The 26337-nt window shown below is 41.8% G+C and overlaps 1 protein-coding gene and 8 non-coding genes across 9 annotated transcripts in view; 1 reads left to right on the plus strand and 8 right to left on the minus strand.

Moving 5' to 3' along the window:
* Positions 1–33: 33 nt before the first annotated feature.
* trnah-gug (transfer RNA histidin (anticodon GUG)) lies at positions 34–105 on the minus strand. The gene has a single exon. It is a non-coding gene; the product is annotated as a tRNA-His (tRNA).
* A 734-nt stretch (positions 106–839) lies between these two features.
* On the minus strand, positions 840–911 carry trnah-gug (transfer RNA histidin (anticodon GUG)). Its single transcript has one exon. It is a non-coding gene; the product is annotated as a tRNA-His (tRNA).
* A 509-nt stretch (positions 912–1420) lies between these two features.
* On the minus strand, positions 1421–1492 carry trnah-gug (transfer RNA histidin (anticodon GUG)). The gene has a single exon. It is a non-coding gene; the product is annotated as a tRNA-His (tRNA).
* Positions 1493–1907: 415 nt separating this feature from the next.
* Positions 1908–1979, minus strand: trnah-gug (transfer RNA histidin (anticodon GUG)). Its single transcript has one exon. It is a non-coding gene; the product is annotated as a tRNA-His (tRNA).
* Positions 1980–2480: 501 nt separating this feature from the next.
* On the minus strand, positions 2481–2552 carry trnah-gug (transfer RNA histidin (anticodon GUG)). The gene has a single exon. It is a non-coding gene; the product is annotated as a tRNA-His (tRNA).
* Positions 2553–2849: 297 nt separating this feature from the next.
* Positions 2850–2921, minus strand: trnah-gug (transfer RNA histidin (anticodon GUG)). The gene has a single exon. It is a non-coding gene; the product is annotated as a tRNA-His (tRNA).
* A 425-nt stretch (positions 2922–3346) lies between these two features.
* Positions 3347–3418, minus strand: trnah-gug (transfer RNA histidin (anticodon GUG)). Its single transcript has one exon. It is a non-coding gene; the product is annotated as a tRNA-His (tRNA).
* A 523-nt stretch (positions 3419–3941) lies between these two features.
* Positions 3942–4013, minus strand: trnah-gug (transfer RNA histidin (anticodon GUG)). The gene has a single exon. It is a non-coding gene; the product is annotated as a tRNA-His (tRNA).
* Positions 4014–6804: 2791 nt separating this feature from the next.
* The window catches only part of trps1 (trichorhinophalangeal syndrome I), a 193932-nt gene continuing 174399 nt past the window's right edge, over positions 6805–26337 (plus strand). The window contains exons 1-2 of the mRNA XM_028431880.1: positions 6805–6986; positions 7778–7854. The gene's annotated coding sequence lies outside the window, so the exon portion shown is untranslated. The remainder of the gene's footprint in view (positions 6987–7777; positions 7855–26337) is intronic.

Genomic DNA, 26337 nt, shown 5'->3' on the forward strand with positions numbered 1-26337 from the left:
TTTTTGTCTCTTTGTATATTCTTCAAAATTGACTGCCGTGACCCGGATTCCAACCGGGGTTGCTGCGGCCACAACACAGAGTACTAACCACTATACGATCACGGCTGGCCACCCGTTCCGTTCCGTTCCTCCCTGACTGCCACTGTCAGGCAGTCATCCAGGAATTCACAGAACTATAGTTACACACCTAACTTCCGTTCTAAAGAAACGTTGATAACACTGTCTCCTGTGATGAGATTTGAGATTTTTCAAACACTTTGATATATAAGATACTTTCTGTAGTCTGTTGAAAAGTGGGCACATCTTTCTCTTTATTATATAATGTACATAGACGTAGCCTATGTATTGTTTTTTTCAACGTTTTGTGGTCTATTTATTATGCGTCAAAATTGACTGCCGTGACCCGGATTCGAACTGGAATTGCTGCCATCTCTTGTGGACAGTTGCATGTTATCATGTTATCATGGCCGCCAACGTGCTGCTTGAGCACCTGTAGTGTTAATAGGACAGGCCTCCTCTGGAGTGCACCACAACGTTCTCATAAACTGAATTTGGCTTTCCGCTGTGAGTTTTCACTTGAATTTCCGGCTTTATAACTTTTTTTTTTAATTTCACAAACACAGCTTTGGTTTTATCATTAGATAATTAATGTTTTATATTTATTGCTAAAACTTTATGGAGACAGTACCTGTGTTTCTCATAAGTTGCTGTGACCCAGCACATTTACCACACAATTATTTGAAGACATAGCAGATGTGGTTTGTGGAATTTGAATCACATTTGTATAGACTACCTCTGTTTTGTTATATTTTTTCTGTGTGTCAGATCTCAAAACTTGCTGCCGTGACCCGGATTCGAACCGGGGTTGCTGCGGCCACAACGCAGAGTACTAACCACTATACGATCACGGCTGGCTGTCTAGACTGACATGAGGGGTGGTATGAATTCTGTCAGGGTCAGGTTGGAGAGGATGAATATGTACCATTCGTGTGCAAGGATGTTTTGTGTTGGCAGGTTGGCAGGGCTCAGGCTGATGGTTGACCCACCTGCAAAATAAATCAAAATAACTACTCAGTCCGGCTATTTTCAAGTCTCTGAGATTGTTCAGAAATGTAACATTTTGATATGTAAGTTACATTCTGTAGTTTGTTGAAAAGTGGTCACATCTTTCTCTTTATCTGTGCCATATAATGGCGTAGACGTATGTATTGTTTTTTTTCTAAGTTTGGGGTCTGTTTATTATGTTTATTATGTTTAATATGCGTAAAAACCCATAAGTTGCTGTGACCCGGCACAATTTCCACAAAATTATTTAAATACATAGCAGATGTGGTTTGTGGCATGCTAAACTGTGATCACACTTGTATAGACTACCTCTGTTTTGTTATATTTTTTCTGTGTGTCAGATCTCAAAACTTGCTGCCGTGACCCGGATTCGAACCGGGGTTGCTGCGGCCACAACGCAGAGTACTAACCACTATACGATCACGGCTGGCCATCTCTTGTGGACAGTTGCATGTTATCATGTTATCATGGCCGCCAACGTGCTGCTTGAGCACCTGTAGTGTTAATAGGACAGGCTTCCTCTGGAGTACACCACAACGTTCTCAAAAACTGAATTTGGCTTTCCGCTGTGAGTTTTCACTTGAATTTCCGGCTTTATAACTTTTTTTTTAATTTCACAAACACAGCTTTGGTTTTATCATTAGATAATTAATGTTTTATATTTATTGCTAAAACTTTATGGAGACAGTACCTGTGTTTCTCATAAGTTGCTGTGACCCAGCACATTTACCACACAATTATTTGAAGACATAGCAGATGTGGTTTGTGGAATTTGAATCACATTTGTATAGACTACCTCTGTTTTGTTATATTTTTTCTGTGTGTCAGATCTCAAAACTTGCTGCCGTGACCCGGATTCGAACCGGGGTTGCTGCGGCCACAACGCAGAGTACTAACCACTATACGATCACGGCTGGCTGTCTAGGCTGACATGAGGGGTGGTATGAATTCTGTCAGGGTGAGGTTGGAGAGGATGAATATGCACCATTTGTGTGCAAGGATGTTTTGTGTTGGCAGGTTGGCGGGGCTCAGGCTGATGGTTGACCCACCTGCAAAATAAATCAAAATAACTACTCAGTCCGGCTATTTTCAAATCTCTGAGATTGTTCAGAAATGTAACATTTTGATATGTAAGTTACATTCTGTAGTTTGTTGAAAAGTGGTCACATCTTTCTCTTTATCTGTGCCATATAATGTCGTAGACGTATGTATTGTTTTTTTTCTACGTTTTGGGGTCTGTTTATTATGTTTATTATGCATAAAAACCCATAAGTTGCTGTGACCTGGCACAATTTCCACTAAATTATTTGAATACATAGCAGATGTGGTTTGTGGCATGCTAAACTGTGATCACATTTGTATAGACTACCTCTGTTCTCTTATATTTTTTCTGTGTGTCAGATCTCAAAACTTGTTGCCGTGACCCGGATTCGAACCGGGGTTGCTGCGGCCACAACGCAGAGTACTAACCACTATACGATCACGGCTGGCCACCTGTTCTGTTTCGTTCCTCCCTGACTGCCACTGTCAGGCAGTCATCCAGGAATTTACTGAACCATAGTTACACACCTAACTTCCGTTCTAAAGAAACGTTGATAACACAGTCTCCAAATCTGCTGTGATGAGATTTGAGGTTTTTCAAACACTTTGATATATAAGATACTTTCTGTAGTCTGTTGAAGAGTGGGCACATCTTTCTCCTTATTATAAAATGTACATAGACGTAGCCTATGTATTGTTTTTTTCAATGTTTTGCGGTCTATTTATTATGCGTCAAAATTGACTGCCGTGACCCGGATTCGAACCGGGGTTGCTGCGGCCACAACGCAGAGTACTAACCACTATACGATCACGGCTGGCCATCTCTTGTGGACAGTTGCATGTTATCATGTTATCATGGCCGCCAACCTGCTGCTTGAGCACCTGTAGTGTTAATAGGACAGGCCTCCTCTGGAGTGCATTTAAAAACACCACAATGTTCTCATAAACTGAATTTGGCTTTGCACTGTGAGTTTTCACTTGAATTTACGGCTTTATAACTTTTTTTTTAATTTCACAAACACAGCTTTGGTTTTATCATTAGATAATTAATGTTTTATATTTATTGCTAAAACTTTATGGAGACAGTACCTGTGTTTCTCATAAGTTGCTGTGACCCAGCACATTTACCACACAATTATTTGAAGACATAGCAGATGTGGTTTGTGGAATTTGAATCACATTTGTATAGACTACCTCTGTTTTGTTATATTTTTTCTGTGTGTCAGATCTCAAAACTTGCTGCCGTGACCCGGATTCGAACCGGGGTTGCTGCGGCCACAACGCAGAGTACTAACCACTATACGATCACGGCTGGCTGTCTAGACTGACATGAGGGGTGGTGTGAATTCTGTCAGGGTGAGGTTGGAGAGGATGAATATGTACCATTCGTGTGCAAGGATGTTTTGTGTTGGCAGGTTGGCGGGGCTCAGGCTGATGGTTGACCCACCTGCAAAATAAATCAAAATAACTACTCAGTCCGGCTATTTTCAAGTCTCTGAGATTGTTCAAAAATCTAACATTTTGATATATAAGTTACATTCTGTAGTTTGTTGAAAAGTGGTCACATCTTTCTCTTTATCTGTGCCATATAATGGCTTAGACGTATGTATAGTTTTTTTTCTACGTTTGGGGTCTGTTTATTATGTTTATTATGTTTAATATGCGTAAAAACCCATAAGTTGCTGTGACCCGGCACAATTTCCACAAAATTATTTAAATACATAGCAGATGTGGTTTGTGGCATGCTAAACTGTGATCACATTTGTATAGACTACCTCTGTTCTTCTCTGTTCTCATCTTATATTTTTTTCTTTGTGTCACATTTCAAAACTTGTTGCCGTGACCCGGATTTGAACCGGGGTTGCTGCGGCCACAACGCAGAATACTAACCACTATATGATCACGGCTGGCTGTCTAGGCTGACATGAGGGGTGGTATGAATTCTGTCAGGGTGTTGAGATTTTGTTGGAGAGGCTGAACATGCACCATTCGTGCAGAAGGATGTTTTGTGTTGGCAGGTTGGCGGCGCTCAGACTGATGGTTGACTCACCAGCAAAACAAATCAAGATAACTACTCAGTCCGGCCCTCCTCTCATGAGTGTGCCTCCATTTCCACAGACATGTGCTGCACATTTTCCTGTCCACCCACACATTTGTTGTTGTTGTTGTTCACCACCTGGACACCAACACACACTGACCCAACTGGGCCAGCTACATTTTGAGCCACAGCCTGTTTCTCATGGAGTTCCTAATATAATACAGAAATAATTTATAACTCTTTTTCATGTATTCCAATTCATTAAAAACATGCACCATTTACTTTAATTACATTTTCCACATGTAAGAATTTTAAAGAGGTTGTGTATGAAACAGTCAGAGCAAGAATAATAAGCTTGTCAACACTGGCTCATGGAAGGTTGCCTGAGGGTAAAATGATTCAACAGCTAATACCAATTTATCTCACATAACCCCAGGGCAGGAATAATATAACAGATTTAAGAATGATTTTTTAAGAGACTTTTCCTCTACCTGCTCGGACGCAACCATTAGTTTGTCACTGACATTTACATTTAGCTACTGTTTGTCCCTAATATGACGCTTTAACCTTCTATACTGTAATGAGTCATTCATTGCGTTGAAGATGGTCACACTCACCTGCCTCTGTGAGTTCAGCCTGGCCTCAGTATTAATGAAGCCCCTGATCCGTGTGGTGCTTTTCTACTATTGCTTGAACCGCAGCTTCACTCCTTGACCTCCTGCAGTTGGCCTGCTCACTGAAGTGCCTACTGTGTCAATACCAGCCTGTAATTTGTCAGATGACTCCTATAACCTGAATGACTCAGGATATTGTATGTGGAATATGCAGTAGCTGTGAACTGTGTACCATCATCCTGGAAGTGCTCTGTGGGCAAATTTCCCAGCCGAACATCACTTCATAAATCTTTAGTTGGATATTATTAGACTTCCTGTGTCCAGTGTGACCCCACCTGTCTTTGGAACATCTCTCCCTGACTCAACTCTCTGTAGACCAATGACTAGCTTCCTGTCTGTCAGATGAGTTACAGCTTCAGATGACCTGACCCTTTTAGGCCTCGTCAACAGCAATAAAAAAGGACGGATCTGCCATCAGCAGCGAAAATGCTACTGAAAGCTAAATCAGGAATGCACTGTCAAAGTTAGATTCCCTCAGTTCATTTACTACCAAATGACTGATCATGTGGACACCAGTGGGGGATGCTCCATGTTACAGTATGTGGGCTGCTGAACATGGCAGAGTGAGCCAGAATGATAACCCTCCTATAGAAGCAAGGTGATCACTGACTTGGGGGAGTGGTTTTTCCACCAGGACAGCACTCCTGGCTGCCACCCAGGAATCAACACATCCTATGCACCTGATTTGACACGCTCAGACCTATTCTCCTGTCACCTTAGGCCACAAACTATTTAGGTATTTGTAAAGGCTTCAAATACTTCTCCAGCGTCCGTCCATTAGATTGGATGTCGAAGTTTGATGACTCTATAATAAAAAAAGGCTGCATGGACAAAGAGAATATAATTTCTTATCAACTAATGTTTCGGAGCCTTTGGGCAGAACAGTACATCAAGACAGAGAGAAATGCAAAGAAAAAATGGCACCATTTAAAATATATGAGCAAGAGAAGGGCAGAACTTTCCCCTGATGCATTTCACAGCCATTTACTTGTCATGTTTGATTAAAAGGCTTCAGCCTATCCAAGACCATTGGTGTACTTGTTCTCTTCCCTCAGGAAACCTGAGTTACATACATTAGCTAAATTGCTGAATTTCTTGTCCCCTGTAAGCCAGAGAGCAGGCACAGAACCTCGGGCTGGTTCTTCATTCTCAGTTTGAGACTAAAGGTGGCATGAACTCTGAAACACACAGTCTGAGGTTTTTATACCAGCGAATTCAACTCTTTTGCTCTTACTTTTTCCATAAATATTAAGTCTTCAGTTTATGTCAAATCTTTCATAATATAAATATTTGACCTGTAGCCATCATGATCACCAGACACACAACATGTCAGGTCAACATCTTAACCATGCAGAACAGCATCTTTTATCATTTTGAACGTTGAGCTTCTTGTCAAGAGCTGTTACACATTTTGCCACTCGGTGGCGCAACTGCACCACCTATGAGGAGCACACACATTCAATTCTGTCATTAACCATTCTGAGCCGGCAATCCGCTCCCTTTCTCAGTTTCTGTCTGTCTGTCTGTCTCTGTCCTTCCTCGATACTCTGCCATGATCCATAATCACCACTCCGTGTGTCTCCATCGACATCCATCATTCTTTATGGAGTTTCACAGTCGGGGCGCAGAGCAGAGAAATTGGGAGAGAGAAAAAGACAGCCTTCCAGTCAGGGGCAGGGAGAAGGTTACTCAGCACTCTGTTTCCAAATGACCTCCCAGACAGGAAAAAAATGTGTCCCTGTTCACACATTCACAATTGTCAGACATGGGGTATTAACAAGACCCCCCCTTTTTTGGGGTTGGGTGGGTGGGTGGGTGGGTGTCCATAACCTGCTGATCCACACCTTAGCCGTCAGATAAAATATATTGTTGTGTCACTCAGACGCAGGGACTTGTTCCAAACACCTGAGGTGACAGGTGTACTTCTGCAGTATGCATTGTTGTTGTGGTTAATAAATGCAACAGCAGAAAAGCTGAAGGTGCAAAAATACAAGCAAAGACTGCGCTGTAACGTGATCAATATGAGCTTCTTTTTCTAATACTTTGTTTCTTGTATTGTTTTTTGCTCCCTATTAGCTCAGGACTGCATCATCCAGACTTTTGGAGCAACCTTCCATGAGCCTGTGTTGTTGACGTGGTTCCTAAACAGAGTCCTGCCAAGTGTACAGGTGCATGAACGTCTCTGTGACACATACACTGTAGAGATAAGGTTTAAAATGATTGGAGTGGTCCTTTAGGCGAGACAGCTTGCATCAGTCAAGCTGTTCAGCGGTTGTGGTTGTAGGCTACTGAGCTGCAGCTTTCCGCTGTGAGTGAGTTTGATGCAGGGGTGTTGCTGAGAAAGAGCGAGTGTGTTCACTCAACCTTTTCTGGGTCAATAACACTAAAAAAGCCACCAGTCTCCCTCCTCTCATCTCAATCAAAGCTATTGCGTTAGTAATTTAGACCGAGCGTAAAAAGGAAAATAACTTGCCTCATTTAAATGCTAATTTGTCTTCAGCTGAAGATTCAGTAGAAATGCAACAGGTTGGCAGAATATGGAATATATTGTGTGAGGGCGCATAGATCAGTCACAAAGACAGTTTTCCAACCACGTTTCCCCATAAAAATCTTTTATTTCTTCATGCATCTTTTGTGGCTCAGCAGTGCTGTATAAATACACGGAGACTGCTGTGACTGAAAATCATTACTGATGCCTCTTCTCTCCATCACATCTCCTCTGTCAGGGATGTGACAGTGTTCATAGTATAGCAACCCCCTCCTTCTGTTAGTAGGCAGCATTCTGACATGTTTTTTAACCAGCCATTCTTTGAAACTCAAAGAGCTTATACGCATGCTGTTTACACAAACCGATATAACTTAGCCCACACAAATTCTGTTCTGTTCCTCATGGACAGGATTTCACATTATCACATCTGGGTGGAGAAAAGTGAATTGCCTCTCCATTTTTTTTGCACAGGAAACAGCTGGAGAACTTCTCATCTGTTTGAAATGGCGTATATATCCCTCTGGCTTGGGAGTAAGTTGCAGCCCCAGGTAAACAAGTTGAAGTACCGCAGGGTCTTGTTCACGTGTGTGAGAGTAAAATGGAGTGTGAGATGGGCTGGCAGATTGGCACAGCATCAGCAGTTAATGCTGATGTACCAGACCGTGTAGGGGTGAGCAGGGAGCTGAGCTGGAAGGCAAAGCTTTCAATTTTACTAGTCGATCTAGCCCCTCAGCTATGGTCATGAGGTCTGGGTAAAATAATTTAAAAAAAAGAGATAGCCAGGTGAGGTGCTTCAGTCATCAGATCAGGGCTCCTCCTGGGTGCCCTCCACTAAAGGTTTTCTGGACACATCCAGCTGGTGGGAGCAGAGATAATGTATCTCATCTGGCCTCTGAATGCCTCACAATCCAATCCTGCAGGAGGATCAGAAAAAACCTTGATGTGGAGCGGTCTGGCACTGCAGGCTGGCCTGAGTGAGTGAGACACAAATGGATGTATTAATCAATGGTGGTTAAAAAGTGGCATCACATGGTATGGGTTTTAGGGGCTTTCTCAATATAAATGGGCACATTTTGTTGATTAGTTCAGTTAATTTTTGAACATTTTATTTAGAAAGCTGTTGTGAATAGTGACATCTGTGGCTACACATATACATCATGCTCACTTACACACACGATGGCTTCAGTTACATCACGTGTTTACTGTTGCCCTTCACTGTTTTTTCTTCTTTCTCTTCCTTTATTCCTTCCTTTCATGTCATCTTTCACGCTTCCATCCTAATTTTGCTCTTTGTCCCTTCTTTTTTACTCTTTTACTCCTGTAACTAAGCAACACAAACAAACTCTGAAGACCTCTCTCTCTCTCTCTCTCTCTCTCTCATTCTCTAACGCTGCCACTCATGCACAATCCTCCCTCTTTAATTTTTCCTGTCTCTCCCTCTTTGGCCCGCTCTCTCACCGTCTATCTGAATCTTTAACCTCTTTCAATCTGTCTCTCTGTGTCATCCTCCGTCTCTGTCACTCTCCGTCTGTCTCGCTCCATCTTTCTCATTCTCTCTGTCGGTCTGCAGCCACCCTCGCTCTGTCTCTTTGTGATTGAGTGAGTTGAGAAGTTAGTTGGATACCCTTCTACTGTCCTCCAAGGTTAACCACGCACTCACACACACACACTGACCTCTCTGTGTACATCATTTCAGTGGTTCTTAAAGGCTTTTCCACTCTTGCTGGTGTCTGACATGCTTGATTTAATGTATGGCGGACATCTATTTTCACTAAATTACCTTTTGTGTGCAGGTGTGTGCTAACATGTTTGCATGTCTATGTGTGTGTATGTGTGTGTGTGTATGTGAGCAGCTTGCTCATTTAGATTTTAGGCCGTATGAATTTCCATTACGCAGAGTTGACAAGGAAATGGCCCAGTTTTTAATTGGTGGGGATTCGCTTGCGACACAAGGTCATTGGCTGATAATATGTCAATTATTTGTCACACAGCCGAGAGAACAAGCTGAGAGAGAGAGAAGAGGAGAGGGAGAGAAAAGTCGAGACTAGACCAGTGGAGAGATGGACATAGCCTCATTTGACTTGTCAGCTATCTATCCCGGTAGTGAGCGAACACACACACACACACACACACACACACACATGGCAAAGTCACCTCCAGGCACAGCAGGAGGTCTTCAAAGCATCAGTCAACTCTCTTTCTTTAATGCATGCTACTTTGTCCACAAGATGTCCCAGGTTAAGAGGGTTGTTTAATATTCAGTTTGATGCAAAACACTGTGAAGTGGCATTACAGATGCCATTGGTCAGTATGTGGACATTATAATGTGCTGCTTTAAAACAAGCATTTCATCTTAACCTTTCTTAAGTTTACTGGTTCTTAGTTTTTTTTAGACTACTCTGAACAATTAAGAGCACCACTGAGTCATCACTTGGATGTGACTAACATCAACGTGTGTGACTAAAACTTTTGATTGTATTCCGTTCTTTTCTTACACATATCTTCCCCCCCCTCTCCTCTGTCTGGATTCTTCTTCTTCTTCTTCTTCTTTTGTCCTTTATCCCCTAACCACGTTTCATCACATCTCACCTTAATATTTTCCTCCTCCCCCTTCTTCTTCAGCCCTGCTTCCTCTTACAATCTGTTCAGCTCAACATGTGTTTCAGTTTGGATGCAGTGGCTCCCGTTGCCGTGACGATGCTGAGATGGGTGGATCATGCAGGGAAGGCACGATGAAGGGCCGAAGGGACAGATGCACCAAACGAGAGATAGGGAGGGAAAGATGGAGAGACATCTGATGTTCTCTCGCTGGGGCAGCCATGAGTGTCGTTACAATCTGTAAACACACACACACACACACATACACACAAGCACAGTTGGGACATGAACACAGGGGAAATCTGCATCCTCTCAAACAGAAAAAAATTAACACAATAGGAAATTGGTTTCTGCTTTCTGTGCAAATGTGACAGTGCATCCCTTGACAAATGATATATAAATGATATGTAATTTATTTTGCTACAAAGAAAGATGGAGGGGACAGTGACTGTAAAGAATGAGAAGCAACCACTTCTCATAGTACTAATACTCCCACATTTTGGGATATAAGTGTATTTGCTTTCTAGTTTCATGCCTACATTAACAATAGTCTGTTATGAGCATGCAGGACTGTCAGGTAGACTTCTGGTGTGAGGGTCAGATGCATCGAGACGATGGCTGAACTATGCTGGTGTTGTCACTGCTGCTGCTTCTTTTCCAATAACCAGTTTAGTGTAGATGTATGGTGGTCTTGTAACTGCAGCTCTAGGGAAATGTTTGCAGTCTTACGTGCATGCTCTTTGCAAATTGTTTTCAAGGATGACTTCCCACATGGCTCGGTAACAATCCACACAGTTTAGCGTTTGTTGTCTACTTCTACTCTTGTACAACTCCAAGTGACACTTCGTACGACCCAGAGATCAAACATCATGGAGGCGATTGGCTTTTGTGATCACCGTGGATACAGTGAGACAGCACACCACTTTGTAGTGTCCGTTTGCATGTAGTGTGTGTTGGTGTGAGCAGAGCCACCGGGGTCATTCAGCTGTAAGCCTATAGGGATCTGTGGAAGGTCTGTGTGACTGAATGTGTGTGTAGAAGAAGAAGAAGAAGGAAACGGGACATGTGCTCATGTGTGTCTACTCAATCATCTTTTAGTGTGTGTGTGTGAGTGTGTTTGTGTTTTTTGTGTGTCCACATGTAACACTCTGTGTGGCTGAGTGTCTCCTCAGGCTCTGTTCTGATAGACCACTACTGGGTGTTGTGGAGATGAAAGGGATGCTGGGAACTCATCTCATGCTATGAATCCTGGGTAAGTAGCGTGTGATGTGAGTACATCCTCATCACTCAGTGAAAGAAGGCTTTCATCCCTTATCCGTAGCCTGTATCAATATCTTCCCTTTCTGTCTACTCACCTCGTGTGCATTCCCCATTTCTTCGCCCCTCAGTTTCCTTTTTCTTTTGTTACATTCTCTTTCTGTAACTTTTTCTCTTTTATTTTAATATCTATTTCATTCTTCCCATTTTATTGACCCCCCCACCACCACCACCACCACCTTTCTCTTTCATGCTTTGTTCCTTTCTACTTTTTCTCTCTTTACAGTTATTATTTTTTCTTTCTCTGCCATAATTTCTTTTTGTCTTTTCTATTTTCTTCTCTTTTTCTTTCTTCTTTTCTCTTTCCTTCTTAGTCTTGCCTCATTCTTTACTCATCACCTCCTCTCTCCTCTTTCCTTCTCCTTTTCCTTCCTCTTCTTTTTTCCTAACAGTTATTCCCCTCTGCCTTTCCCCCACTTCCTTTCCTTTTTCCCGTCTTCTCCTTGTCATTCCATCTTTTTTTTTACTCCTCTTCCTTTTCCTCTCCTTCTTCGCCCTGTCTCGTCTACATTCTCCTGCTCTCCTCTCCTGTGAACATAAAATGATCAAAGTGCCCATTCTGGCCATGACAGTTCAATTTTACCAGGACACACACACACACACACACACACACACACACACCTGGAAGTACTTTTCTTAGGGTGTATGTGCGGTCAGCAAACCCATACGTGCCTAGATGGCAGACATTTTTGAATATTTTTGCTTGAACAAGTTAGATAAGTCGAGTTTGAAATCTTCCTCCTATGATTATTCTCACAAAGGTAGTTTAGACTTTGACCTTTTTTTACTCCAATTTAAGATTGTATGGACAGATGAAAACTTCATAAAATGACTACAAGGTTACTGCCTTAATTCTGTCTCTCTGTGTGTCCCTGCCATAGCTCTGCTGGGCATTTCAGAAGACTAATAGAAGACTGTTCATTAGAAGCAGATCTCAGGTAACCTACAAAACATATGGAGAGGTTTTAGTGGAAGCAGCCATGAAAGCAGCTGGTAATTGGTGAAACATAGTTTAACGACAGCTCAGTCTTTCTCCAACTTTTAAGTTCCATGAGTCTAATTGGTTGTCTTTTGGTTGACAGGATAACATTACCTTCAGTGTCTTATAGCAGTCTGGTTGACCTCACTATGTAACATCCTGGATTCAAGCAAACAAATATAATGTTTATTGAACCAGTCATTATCTCAATTAATCAAATATTTTGGTTGTTACATGTCAAAAACATTTCCATTGCATTTGCAGTGCAGAAAGAAATAAACACATGTTGCACATGTTTGCTGTTTTGGCTTGATTTTTGCCTGAAATGAAAAACAGCTTCGGAACAAAAGTTTAAGATATACTCGCTAAAAACTGAGCAGAAACCTTGAAGAGCTCACAGAATCATTCCAGCTCCTCCGCATGGCAGACATGTGATTCTGCCTTCTTTTATCTGAGGTGAAATATCAGGTATTCAGGTAAAGGCTGAAAATTGTTGATGCTGGTGATGTGTAGGCTTATTGTGCAAGACAGAGGAGTGCATCATAGAACGCACACATAATAGCACATAGACCTCAGATAACTCCACACTTAAAAAAAAGACCAGAAAGCAAAGATTTGATGGTAAAAAGTACAAAACAAAAACGAATAATAAATAAATAAATAATAATAAATTAATGTGAACTCAGGCAAAGTTGCTACACCTCAGTGATCTACAAAACATTAAATAAGGAACAAAAGGCCACACCTGATTTATTATATCATATAATGAAACTGCAAAAGTTGCTAAATCAGCAGAAATGTTGTGACGTTGGCTGGTTCATCAGAGGATTGTGGCCTGCGCGCTTCCTGATTCACTTAACGTAGCCTTCATTAACTCACCTGCGTGAACCCCGAATACGACGTTTGCGTAGTAAACGTATGACAGTTTGACGTCATGACGTCTTCTAGCGCCTGTGGAATGCGACTTTCGGGATTTGTTGTGATGGAAAAGTAGTCTCAAAAATAAATAGCCTAGTGCACGGACACAGAATATGTACGCTGTAGTGGATTAAGACGCTTTTTGCACGTGTTTGGGATTAAAATATCGATGGAACCGTTTACGACAAAGACTGCTTCAAAAAACCGGTAAGGAAGTCACTTAAACTCACTATGCTAGTTGCATGGCTAGGTTTACTTTATGATGCGCTGCTGTCTACACACGCTTGTGTTTCTGCTCAGGTCTGGAAGGCCTATATATATATATATATATATATATGTGTGTGTGTGTTTGTGTGTGTGCATTCAGTTTTAATGGTATGCTGGTTGTGTGCTTCTCTTCCACACCTGCTCTGTGGATTTTGTTTCATAGTAAGTGAGCAGATTTGCAGATTTCCCCAACAGTATGTTCTTATCTTTGGACTGTAGATAAGAGATGCTATATGCATTGTCTCCGTTTGATGTAAAGATATCTGCTGACTGTGCCTCTCTGCTGCTGCAGTATTTTTTTTTTTTTTTGCTGCATTTTTAGAACTATAAACAATCCACAGTGTAGAAAAACACATGAACAGAAAACTGTCATTCAGATCTTGTTTAATGGGTCTGTGAGGTACTTTAGGACCTGTCTCTCCCATTAATAGCAGTTTATATTGTAGTTGTTGCTTTGTCTCAATCGGGGGCTGCATCTGCAATATGAAGGTTGAACCCTGTGACACTTGGATTTAGACGTTTGGCTCCACATGTCTTTGTTGTTGCTGCAGTACTCCAAAATAATCCCACGATTCATTGTACATCAGCGACATCCCCTGAAGTGATCCCAGGGAAAAGGATTGAAGTCATCACTGGACAGCCTTGTTACCCACAATCAGTTTTCAGATGCAGCCTTCAAAGGATGCTGCCTGTGAACTGAGACCCAATCTCAATGACATACATGTATATTGTGAAGAAAAATTGGGGGTATTGTTAAACCCACTCGGGGCCAGGAAGCATAACAGCTTGAGTGAGCCGCTATGAGGCAGGTTCCAAGGCTGCTTTTATGTCCTAGCCTGTCCCTGTGCGTTTCCACCTTCTTCTGACCATATATCCCTGCACAGTGCTTGCACGTCCATGTATGTGCTGCTCAGAGGTTGTTATACCTTATGTGTCTGGCAGGCTGTGTACGCTCACTCACTCTCCTGTCCCAGTACATATTCTCTTTGCATTAATATGCACGGCCAGTTTCACTCAGACACTTCAAACTTAGCAGGCACCCTCACGCATATTTTCTTAAGAAAATGTGACTTCTCCAGGTTGTGTTTTCGCTCATCATCCGTCTCCTCCTCCTCCTCCTCCTCTCCGTGTCTGTGCTCATTCTCTCTCAATCTTTCTCTCAACCTGCCATCCTCGTCTTCCTTCTCTGCTTCTCTGCGTCACTCTCTCAATACTGATGTATGATGCAATAAAACAAAACGTGACAGTCAACTTTCCCCCCTTACTTTATTCCCTGACCCATCTCTCTATTTCTTCCTTCCTTCATTTCATTTCACCCTCTTCCTCTTCCTTTTTGCGTTCTTTGCCGCACTCTACCCTCCTTCTCTCCTCATTTCTCTTCCTATTGCTCCCTACCCTCTCTAGAGTGCTCTTCTTTCCGTCTGTTTCATTAACAAGATTTATCTTCTCTAGTAATTATTACAGTACACACACACACATGCACATACAGATGCAAACACACACGCACTGTAAGCCAGCCACACCTCCTGCTGCTGCAGTTCTGTTTTGCTACCAGTCAGGGTCACTGTGGCACTGTGAGGGGAAACAGCAAGGGGAGGTGTGTGTGTGTGTGTGTGTGTGTGTGTCAGGGAAGGTTATTACATGCGTGTGTGTGTGTTTTCATGAGTCTGGCATAATGATAGCAACTTAGCATGATTGACATAATTTGAAATAAACACCATCCACAGAGAATAAAGGCCATTTTGCTGGGAGCCTCTTCCTTTAATTTCCAATTCATTTACGTTTGAATCCATAATGCACACTCGCACTGCCTTAATGCCTTCCTGAAGGCCATGACTCCGTGTGCTCGTGTGTAGATAAAAACCATCAAGGTCCCCGCTACCTTCGTTGTGTGCAAGTACTTTAGATTCAGAAACAACAGGCTTTATGGCTGCAAATATTTGCACAGTTAGATGAGCTGGATGAGGTTGTTAATGGAGGCACTTCTGAAAAGTTCAACATTTATTTGTCTCTGGATGTGTTAGCCCACAGGCCTACAATCTCCAGTATCATAATCTTTCTAAAGTAATGGGTTCTGCTGCTGACAGAGCCTGATTGATGCCACTTTTCCCCTCCATGCAGAGCTAGCTGGCTAGTTGACATTGACAGAGTGACTGACAGAGAGGTTGACAGAGTGACAAAAGCAGAGTGACTGGCGTTCATCATCCCAATGTTTCTGACTGACACAGGAGTGGGTGAGAATTAGTGGAGGATTTTGAGTATACATACAACAACAGGCTGGAGTTATGTCCTGATGTGTGTAATTGAGACTAAAAAGTTTAAAAGAAAACAATCAGTGTTGTCAGAGCTCGATATCATCAGCTTGCTTTATTAAGTTGGCCTCAGTGCCATAATGTGTCGGCTTAGCTTCTTCACTGTACTGGTTAGTTACAAAAACACTTTGTTGACTATCCAGAATTCTCCTTTAGATATTTTTGAGGCAGGCTTCCTGGTGTGCGCCTCATGCAGTGACAGACAGGCAGATGGGTTGTCCAGCAGAGTTGGACACCTCTGGGTCATGGTGATGGCACAGTGTATAAAAATAACATTTTATACCTCACTGTCGATGTTATCTGTAGTTTTTATGTAAACAAGATGACTATAAGTGTTCATTAAATAAACACAACAACCTGTAATTCTCATTCTCATTTTTATATTTTCTTTGGAAATATTTAAAGTATGTGGTGCTAATCGGTGTTTTGTATTTTTGAATAAGACATCGGGATGAGCGGAACATTTATTCGGTTGTGTGTGGGCGGCCAGTCCTATTGTGCCATCAGCATAAACTAGCCTCTTAAAGCATCCCACCACGCCTGTCCTGTCACTCTTCTGATGGTTCTCCTCCACCTCCAGCTCATCTAGCATAGTTTACCTGTGTGCTTGCAGCTGAAGCTCAGACCTGTGAGTGTAAGAACTGAATGCATGTGTCTCACTGCGTGAGGCTTGAGAGCCCCGCAGCCGCACCACTTAAGTAAAGAGAAATTCAAGATGCAACGTAAAAAACGCTAAACCCTAAAAACGCACTGATTTACATAGACCCGCCTCTCATGGACGGCAACAGAATAGACACCACAACGTGTTTATTAACTGAGACAGCGAATAAGTCAGAGCTCCCCCCCAAATGTCTCAAAGTAGGCTTTCAGGGGAGCTCGGCTCCTCTTAGCTCCCCTGTATTTCGAACACTGCTGACGGCCCAGCGCATCACAAAATCAAACACACTGAGGAAGAGATACAAAGTCAAAATGTGTGAATTGAAAACATTGGAAGCTGAGCTGGACGCAAAGACCAAAGAACTCACATATATTCTATAACTGTGGAAGAAGTATTACAATTCACTTAGAATTGAATAGAATATACTTTATTAGTCACTTTGGGAAGGTCCCTCAGGGATATTCGGGAAAACTTACATATTTAGTTAACACATTCATGTAAACAGTTGACTTATTTCTTTATATTTCTGGTATTCAGTTCATTGAACCTGTTAGTACTGTAAAGTTGTTTTTTTATAAATATATGCACTTTTATGCTCCACTGAGCAATTACCTTAACATTTATCTTTTAGCACTGTCAGTTCCAGTGCTCGAACTGAAATAGCTCTATGCTTTATTGCATTTCCGAATTAGAATCAGAAATACTTTATTAATCACATGTTTGCATTCTAGGTGCTCCATGCATACTCAGAAACAGGTTAGAAATATGAAATACGGTATATAGGTATACGGTAAATAGCAAGAATAAAAATAAAAATAGAATTCTGAATAAATGCTAGCTGTACAAAGGTGAATCAAAAATTACTTAGGAGAAACAATAAAGTAGGGAAAAGTAAGAAACACGGAGCGACTACATACGTTGTGAATGTAAGGTCTTGAATTTGGTCAAACCGGCATTAAAAAAGGTCTTGAAAAGTCCTAAATTTGGCTTCCCTAATCCTGCAGATACCCTGCAAGCAGCAAAGTGTTTGTCTTAGTTTGGACGTATTGGCCATTATGGCCCCTTTTTTCCCCCGTTTAAAGATAAAAATTAGCAGCCAGACTTTTTAATGCACCACAGAGAATTAGAAAAGTTGATTTATATTGGGTAACAGTTGAGCAGTGGTTACATAAGCCTGTTAGTTGTGAGCCCCAAACCTGACCAGTACTTCCCACACAGACACACACAGGTTTGAAAATCGTCAGTGAGCGAGACGCACATACACACTGCACACATTCATATTTTCAGTCTGGAAAAGCAGTGATAATAACAAGCTGTAAAGAGGCGTGTAAATGTTATTTGAGTTTGCTCGGTGTGTGTTCTTATTTTTTTGTATGTTTACGCTGTTGTGTGTTTCTTAAGTGTTTGCGAGTGTGCAATGATTTTGCGAGTGTGCAATGATGTGTGTCGTGCACTCAACCCAGGAGTGTATTGTTGTCACCTTAGGCCCCCCCTAATATCATTTCTACGGTTTCCACACTAGTACACACACACACACACACGCATGCATACACACACACACAGTAGTACCTGTAGTGTCTACCTTGCCCAGAGAGCACAGTAAGAAGCAGTCCTATGTTGATCTGTGTGTGTGTGTGTTTGTGTGTGTACAAGCTCAGGTGTGTGTCGGTTGATAAAGTTTATCAGCCCAGGGCACGTTGCTGTCGGTAACCAGTGTTGTGAAGGGAAAAGGCCACGCAAACAAAGTGTGTTTGTGCGTGTGAGAGAGTCAGCAGATATGTGTGTCTGTGGGGAGGAAGATGGCAAACATAAGCACCGCTGATGACCCTTTTCTCATCTCACACACACACACACACGTGCACAGCAGAAGATTTGAAGCCATTTTGAAGAGGAAAAGCTATCAGCATATTTATAAGTTGATATTTCAAAAACACCAATAACGGCAGCGCCACAGACATTATTTTTTTGTGTGACAGGATTGAAATAGATCTCCATGAAGAGGCTGAGCAAACACTCTTACACACTGCACCCAATTTTGTGTCTAAGCTGCCTTTCCACAATCTTGGCAAACTAAATCCAAACATCTTGTTTTGCAACAGTTTTGCTGTTATTTAGCACAGCATCATGTTTGACAAAATGTAATACTGACTGACAGGCGACAAAAAGCAGGTGTGTGCTGTATTTGTTTGGTAAAAAAAAATAACCTCATTTCACATCCAAAACATAAACACTGTTTTCCTGTAAGAGAACAGCATGAAGGATGACATTTTATATTTGAACATAGAGTCCTACAAAATTGGCCCAGCAGTTAGTTGAATGAGTTTGAATCCACATTTACGGATGGAAGCCATCTTTATTGTGACCATCAAGGCTGCAGCTCGGTGAAAAATGACCTACTGCAGAGATTGTATCCCGAAGTTGGTGACTGTTTATAATCACAAAAGACAAGACTGGGATAATGCTAAATTAACTGAATCAGTCTGAAGCTTTTCTGGAAAATATTACCGGATTCTGCACTGTGTACTGCATTATATTCACTGTTTTAATGCTGCATACCCACATAGTGTAATACAATATAAAGATAAATCTTGTTTTTTTCCAATAACCTCTGTGTTTTGGCTATTTTAAATGGAACCATATTAATTAGGGACTCCCACTTGTTGGTTGCCTGATGACAGGGGAAATTAAAATGCACAGTAGATAAAACTTTTGGACTAAAATTTGCAGCGACTGCGAGTGAGTAACACTCTCTTCCCCCACAGCTGCTACTGAAGTGCCTGAGGGCCAGGCACTTGACCTTCAAGTGCTCCAGTTGCTTGCCGGCTAAAAGAGCATGACTGGACCAGGCAGGTCCCAGCTGAAAGTCACAGTGGAGCTTTTGAAGCTGCTCACTCGCAGTGAAAAAAGATTTTTTTTGGTCAGTTTTTTTTTTGTCTGAGAGAGAATTCATCAGCAATAATTTTGCTAACTGTTTAACTGCTCAGTCAGTTTTTTTTTTACTGCTAAATTGCCTTAATATTTGGATTCTTTCACATAAAAACGATGCAGCACCACAGAGTTTTAAGTTCAGTATCAGGAGATACACTAAGCTGAAGCTAGATTAAACTATCAGTTTATTCATCATTGAATCCTCTGATCTGAGCCTTACATTAGTCGCCTCATCCTTTCCTCCCCTCCCATCCTTTCATTGAGCTCCTGAGGATACCTCTCCCATCTTATCCTCTTCTTTTGAGTGACACCTGGGGCTCCATGTAGCCTTCGTTGACACAGTGCTTGGCAGTGTGGTCTCTTGAGCCCCTTGATGAATGATGGCACACAAGAGCACCATTAGTTTTCACATATCAATACAGTCCAGGCTGTAAGTGCTTAGGACAGGTACAGCTCTGTGTTCCCCCTGTTGTATCGACACATTCATTTTGAAATGAAACAACAGACAATATGTCAAAAAGCACAGGCTCAGTTTAAATTTGAGTCATTTGTGTGGTTGGAACGATTTAGCCTTTTTTTTTTCTAGGCCTGGCGCTCAGCAGATGGACTGCAGCTCAGTTGGACAGAGTTCAGGTGTTTGACTCAGCCAGTGGAGGACCTCTTTACTCTGAAAAGCTCTCTGGTTTCTTTGGCCGGATGTTTACGATAATTTTCCTGCTGAGTGATTAAATATTGTCCAAAGCTCGACAGAGGGGGAGTCGTCCTCTGGTGCTGACTACTCTGAGGTTCTTGCCATGAAATCTTTTCTTGATTTTTAATGAAAACACAAACGTGAAACATGTTAAAACAGATTCCTCAGGCTGGTGATTAAAAACAGTTGCATCTGAGAGCAAATGTAGGAAAGTCATAAACAGAAATTGTCTTATATCAAATGGATGCTCTAGAGCACCCGGTGTCACATGTCTGAGCATCCTTGAATGCACCAAGGAGGACAGTTGATAAACACTCTCCGCTCAGAGCTGCAGTACCATGCAACGATAATGTAGCTTTGATAAAAAAATAAGGCTGATTAAATGTCGCTGTGATGGATTACCCATCTTAAGCGAGTTTCAAGTATCTGCAGATTCATCTGCATAGCTCACTGAAATGAAGGGTTTTTTTTGTCTAAATCAGTAGAATAAAACTGACACTGTCCTCACAGAAGTTGTTTGCTGTAATGCAGCATATGATGCTTATCACATGTGATCCTGTGTGCGTTCCTCCACACGTCCTCGCTGTGATGACTGAAACTGGGGTACGTGCACTAGATGGCACTGTTGCCATATCTCACTGCACACACAAAAAGTAAGAGATTGCCAAACACAATGCTACCCAAGGCTCAGAAGATGGAGAGGCGCTTTCTGTTGGCCTCTCTCTCCCTCCGTCTCTCTCTCTCTCTCTGACACACATACATAGTTTCTTTTTCTCCCTCGGCTGTTTTCTCCCTCCTTCTTTCACACACGCTTCCATTACCTCCCTCTATTCATCCACTGTAATGCATCGTTATGACAAAAACAGACAGACTCCACAATACTAGAAGCCATTGTTACTGCGGCCAAAAAATCAAAAAGATTTACAGTAGGCATGTGATTCATGAAATTACGAAATGGTGTAGCATGTAATCACAAGCTGCTGTAGCAGCCTCACATCCATACACTTCAGTATCAGTTACTCACACCTTCAAGCTGCCTGTAACTGCAGCCCTCTACTGTCAGCTCCACTGGATTTTTTTTTTTTTTGGGTGAAGTGCTTTGCTGAAGAGCACTTCAGGCAAGTGGATTATCTCTCAGTCACTACAGTTTATTCTGCCTGTGGGGATTTAAAGTGTTGTCTGCCCGGTCACCAAATCACGGCTCTTCTTTTGAGGAGGCTGCAAACGAAAGAGGCTAAAATCAGACGTGAGCAATTTGTGTGAATTTTCTGTCGCCTCTCACTGTGTCATAGAATGCACTTCATCCAATCTCAAAGTGTGTGGTAGTGTGTGTGTGTGTCCGTGTCAGAGAGGGAAATGAGAACTTAAACCATGACACAAATACTCAGTTAACAGCAAGAAATAATGGTCTCTATGTGGTTATCAGAACACATGCTGTGTGAGCAAGAGACCGCACCATCACCAGAAAAAAAAACAAAAACAAATCAAGTGTTAGTCATTTATTCACACACTTTAAATAACCTATGTTTACACTTCACTGTCAAGTGACCCTCTCGTGGTTGTGGTGCAAATGTCCGCCTCTCACAGAGGCTGTGATGGTTTTTTTTGTTGCATCTTGCTGGTGGGTGACTGAGGACGAAAAAGGAAAGAACAATTACATGGATCGTTTTGGACGTCGGGAACAACTGACTAATTCTAAGGGAGCAGTTGCACGCAGAATTAGACTCAAGGCAGAGGCGAATTCCTGGTACTTCTGGTGGACCTGACATGCAGACTATGTTATTTAGGTACAAACATATTGGAAACTGAGTGTACACGGCTGAGCTGGATAGGACACCCCAATGACAAATGACAAGACATTAAATCAGGATTTGCGGACGGGTCACTATTCATCAACAGTATTTCAGATTCGACCTCAGCCAGTGAGGGAGTGCCAGACACACACACCTCCAAAAAAGAACAGCCAAACAAATATGCTCTTTTGTGACTCTGACAGTAACAACACTACAATGCTCGCCAAGAAACTTAATATAACAACGGGTCAATAAAAGCAAACAAGTAAATCACAAACTCATGAACACACTCGACCAAACTTTCCAAATCGACCAGAAGGCAGTTTGCTTGTTTGCAAAGTGAGGACAGTCTGACTGACTGCTCGCTTAACAGGACACAAAATGGCCGTGGAGTCTGGCCACAGATGCCGATGGCTGACAGTTCAGCCATCACATCTGATTTAACAAAGGTTGCCGGTTGACTTCTCACACTGACAGTAGCCAATACTGCTGCTGCTGATAGTGCTCCCTTAGGATGTGTATCTAATTGCTATACATCCTGTTCCACTACAGCTCTACCCAAAGGACACCTCTCCTTTTTTTTTTTTTTTTATAAACAGTGTGTTTTGACAAAAGTGATTGGACTTAAGTTCTATCTGTACAGAATCACAGTCCAGATAAGCACACAACACCAGCAGCGTTTACTCAAATACAAACATGTGTTGTAACTGAATTTACCATGCTAATCAGCTAGCTTTGGTGCAATTTTATACTACTTCATGCATACGCTTAACTACATTCTTGATGGAAATATTATACTTGATACTCCTGTGATTTTCCACTTTAAAACAGCACTTGCTGCATTGTCACCCTCACATTGCTACATTTAAATAGAAGGTGTGAAACTGCAAAACCTTTTTTTTTTTTAAAATGCATCAACAACAACAGTCACAGAACCTGCTGTTTGACCATCTGCACTACTGCAAGTCAGGGATTTTTTTTTCAGCTTTTCATGCTGAGCTTCAAATCAGTTGTATCTCCTCCTCGTTCCCTCTTCAGGAGCCAGACATCATTCCTCCCAACTCCTTGTGCTGCAAGCCTAGTTTAAAGGCCTAAAAACAGAACATTTGTCTTTTGTCTCACCCTGTGCATGGATCAAACAGTTAACCTGGTGCTTAAATTATTAAATTAAAAATGTATCTTATCCACCTCTCAGTAAAAACTATGCTGCCATTTTTTTAACATTGCATCACTTTGAGAAAACCTGCATTCACACAGTCCATTTTAATTTATCCAATTTAACGCTCAGCTACTGTACTTCAGAATATAATTCACAAGATTTCAGTTCCCTGACGCTGATGAAGTACTGCTGAGCAGAGGTGTTTAAATAATGTGCGCTAACCTGCAGAGAGATGGAGCAGGCTCCACTGACTCACACAATTCCAGATAAAGATTAAATGCTATTTCTGTGTGTGGTTAAAGGTGTGTCCTGACGGAGACGTTAGGCCGAAATATAGGCAGATGGTGGTGAGGGAGAAAGAGGCCGAGGGGAGGAAAGGAAAGCGAAGGGAGGAAGCCAGTGTGTGTTTCACAGTGTCAACACATAGATATTTCCTCTGCAGCACTCCGTCTCTCTTCATATCTCGTCCAGGTGTCAGGGGAGTGGGTGGCAGGACCTGTCTGCAGAGACCACACACACGCTGTTGGCCTTTAGTAGATTAGCCTTGGCAGTTCTGGTTGGTATACGGTGTGTGTTTAACAGTAACATACTGCATGTTTGTTTATAAAGTCCACCATTGTTCTGTCTCTGCACTGTTAAAGAGGCAGAGAAAGGCAGTGCTTTATAAACACGCCTTACCATTTTTGATTATTTTCATATATTTTGCTGCACATGATAGAAATCTGTCTCAGCCCTCCTCAAAAATGATTACGTTGCTCCTTAACATATATTGCTAATTCTTCTTGGGCATGGTCCTGTGAGATACTCAGCTCTCAGGCACCGTCTCAGCATGTTGGCATCATCACCGAGGCACTTTGTCAACACAACGTTTTGCCTAAACACAATTCTCTGTGCCAGTATAATTTGCAGCCAATTAACACACAAACTTCTCATAAAACAATGCCTAATCTAATTTTTTTAATCTCTAAAGTGGGACTATTTTATAGAAAGGAGAAAAACATCTTGTTGTGAAAGTGTTTGGATCAATGGGCAAAGTGATAAAAACTAAATTTGAGGGAGGAAATGATTCGATTGAGGAGGCTGAGAGGCTCCTACAGCTTCAGATAACTTCTGATTGGGTTCCCAGAGCTGAATACAAACTGCAGTATTGGTGAGGACATCCATAAATTTCCACTGGTAATTTGATTCTGATATGTCCTCAATGGGATGAATTATAGAGTGAGTTACATCTTGCATTTGAACAGTTTGGACACACCACTCAGAGACACAGACGACCTGTTTGTCATGCTCGGACCGACTCTAGCTGAGGGTGGAAAGAATAAAAAGATTGTTCAGACTGAGACGACATGATCATCGAGACTTATGTCAGATGAAACGCAGACTTCTGATAATTGATCCCAAACATGATCCCTGGTATCACTCCTGTGTTAGCATGGTAATTGTTGATTTTATGTTGCATCAGATCACTTACAGCCACCGCGATAATTAGTTTTTAGTGTTGATTGGTGTTTATTGAAAACAATTCTGTAAATGACTTTATTAAAATTCCTTTTATGTTCAGACAATTTGCGTTGCCTCAGTAGGTTTCGGAAGCACAGATGCTGATGATTCCGTTATTTTCTGGTCACTGCTTAATTGGTGTTAATTATGACAATGCATTCATTCATTTGTGACAATCCTCTAGAAAGAAAAAATAAAAAAAGGAGAACAAACCTGAGATCAATACTAAATGCCAGAGAATGTTTATATGGCTCATAATGGAGCAGTTTATTACACAGAGAAGACATTAAAATCACAAACATCCCAGCTAAAGCAAAATAAAAACAAATTAGGCTGAACAGGAGCAGGCTTGGAGACTGAAAGAGGGGCATCATTCTTTATGCATAAGTACAAGAGGAAGTAGGATATATATACCGCTATACTGCTACTAAGCAGAGAGCAAAACTTAAACTGGAATAAGTTCAGAACTAAAAAATTATGACTGTCCTTAAGTGGTCGAGTCATGCATGGCCTAATTTCAAAATTTATAGAAATGACTTTAAGATAACCGTTCAGGTGTTCGTAATTCAATTTGAAGGCATGTGAGCAAATCTGCACAAGGGAAAATGTGAATATTTCAAAGTTTTAAATTGCTGCTCGAGGGGCCAATCATGTAGCCAAAGTTTTAAAAATGAGTGAGGCACATGATATTAGACGATACCACTGTGTTGATAGTGTACGGTTGTGTGAAGCAGCTGTCATGTCTATAATGCTACCACCACAACCTGGAACAGTAGGTTACATAAAGCAGGAAGAACCTGCTGTGCTGTCACATCGCCCCTTCAAAAAACATTTTTTTTTTTTTTTGCAGCCCAACATGGAGACGCCACCCTCTACCATTTTTGACAAATCTTACATGTCTGTCAGTAATACCAGACATGCCCTTAATAAAGTTATACAAAATATTCAGCAACCACCAGGTGGGCTGAACCTGACACACTTCTCTAGCCATTCCTTAATGTATTGTCTGGTGTCCTGCGGCGACATGTAAATGGATTCCCATAAAAATAGCACATCAAAACAGGAGAAAAGATACATTTATCAATGGGCTATCCATCTGCAACTGCCCGTCGCCAGAGACACAGTCTCACTGAGCTGCTGTGGGCGATGAATAACCGCCGTGTCCCACTCCGTCATTTAGCAACAACACACAGGAAGGCGAAGTGCACATCAAATCACAAGACGACTTTTATATTCAGGATCTGCTGCCACAGTTCAACTGTGTTGAACGATGCAGCTGATGGCTGCTCATTAGTGTGGAAATCCACCTTTCATTGCAGTGCTGCTTTTTGAGTTCATGTAGGCTGCTTGTTAGCGATATGTTTACCTATTGATGAATACGTTTGGCTTTGGAACATAAATCCATTAGGAGATTGGAAATTGATGCGATAATCAGACGGAGAGCTTTGTTTTCTGGCCAATCAAATACCTGACAAATTGAAGTGCATCATCACATTGATGTAAAAAATCATATAAACATCCAGTAGCACCATAAAACTGTCCGACTCATTGATTTGCACTATCCTCCAGATATATTAGAGGCTCTGATGGTATCTGTATTGTCATATTGTCCAACCACTAAAAAGCATTGTGTGAGACGGGGGGTCAGTATGAGGTCCTGCTGGCATCACCCCCTACCCCCCACCCCCACCCCCAGGATGTGACCAGTGGTGAGGAAAAGGTGACAGGGAGTCAGCTCTGAGGACACTGCTTGGTGAAACTTGCTGAAGTGTCACAGGAAGTCTATTTTCCACTTCAGGTAGTGTCGCTGATTAGACTTACCTCACTTACCTGCAAGTGATTAACAATACATGCCCACCCTGTTTGACCTGCCACTCTCCTCCAGAGAAATGACGGACCTGCCACAACCTG

Source organism: Parambassis ranga, chromosome 2 (assembly GCF_900634625.1).
Source record: "Parambassis ranga chromosome 2, fParRan2.1, whole genome shotgun sequence".
Taxonomy (NCBI): Eukaryota; Metazoa; Chordata; class Actinopteri; family Ambassidae; genus Parambassis; species Parambassis ranga.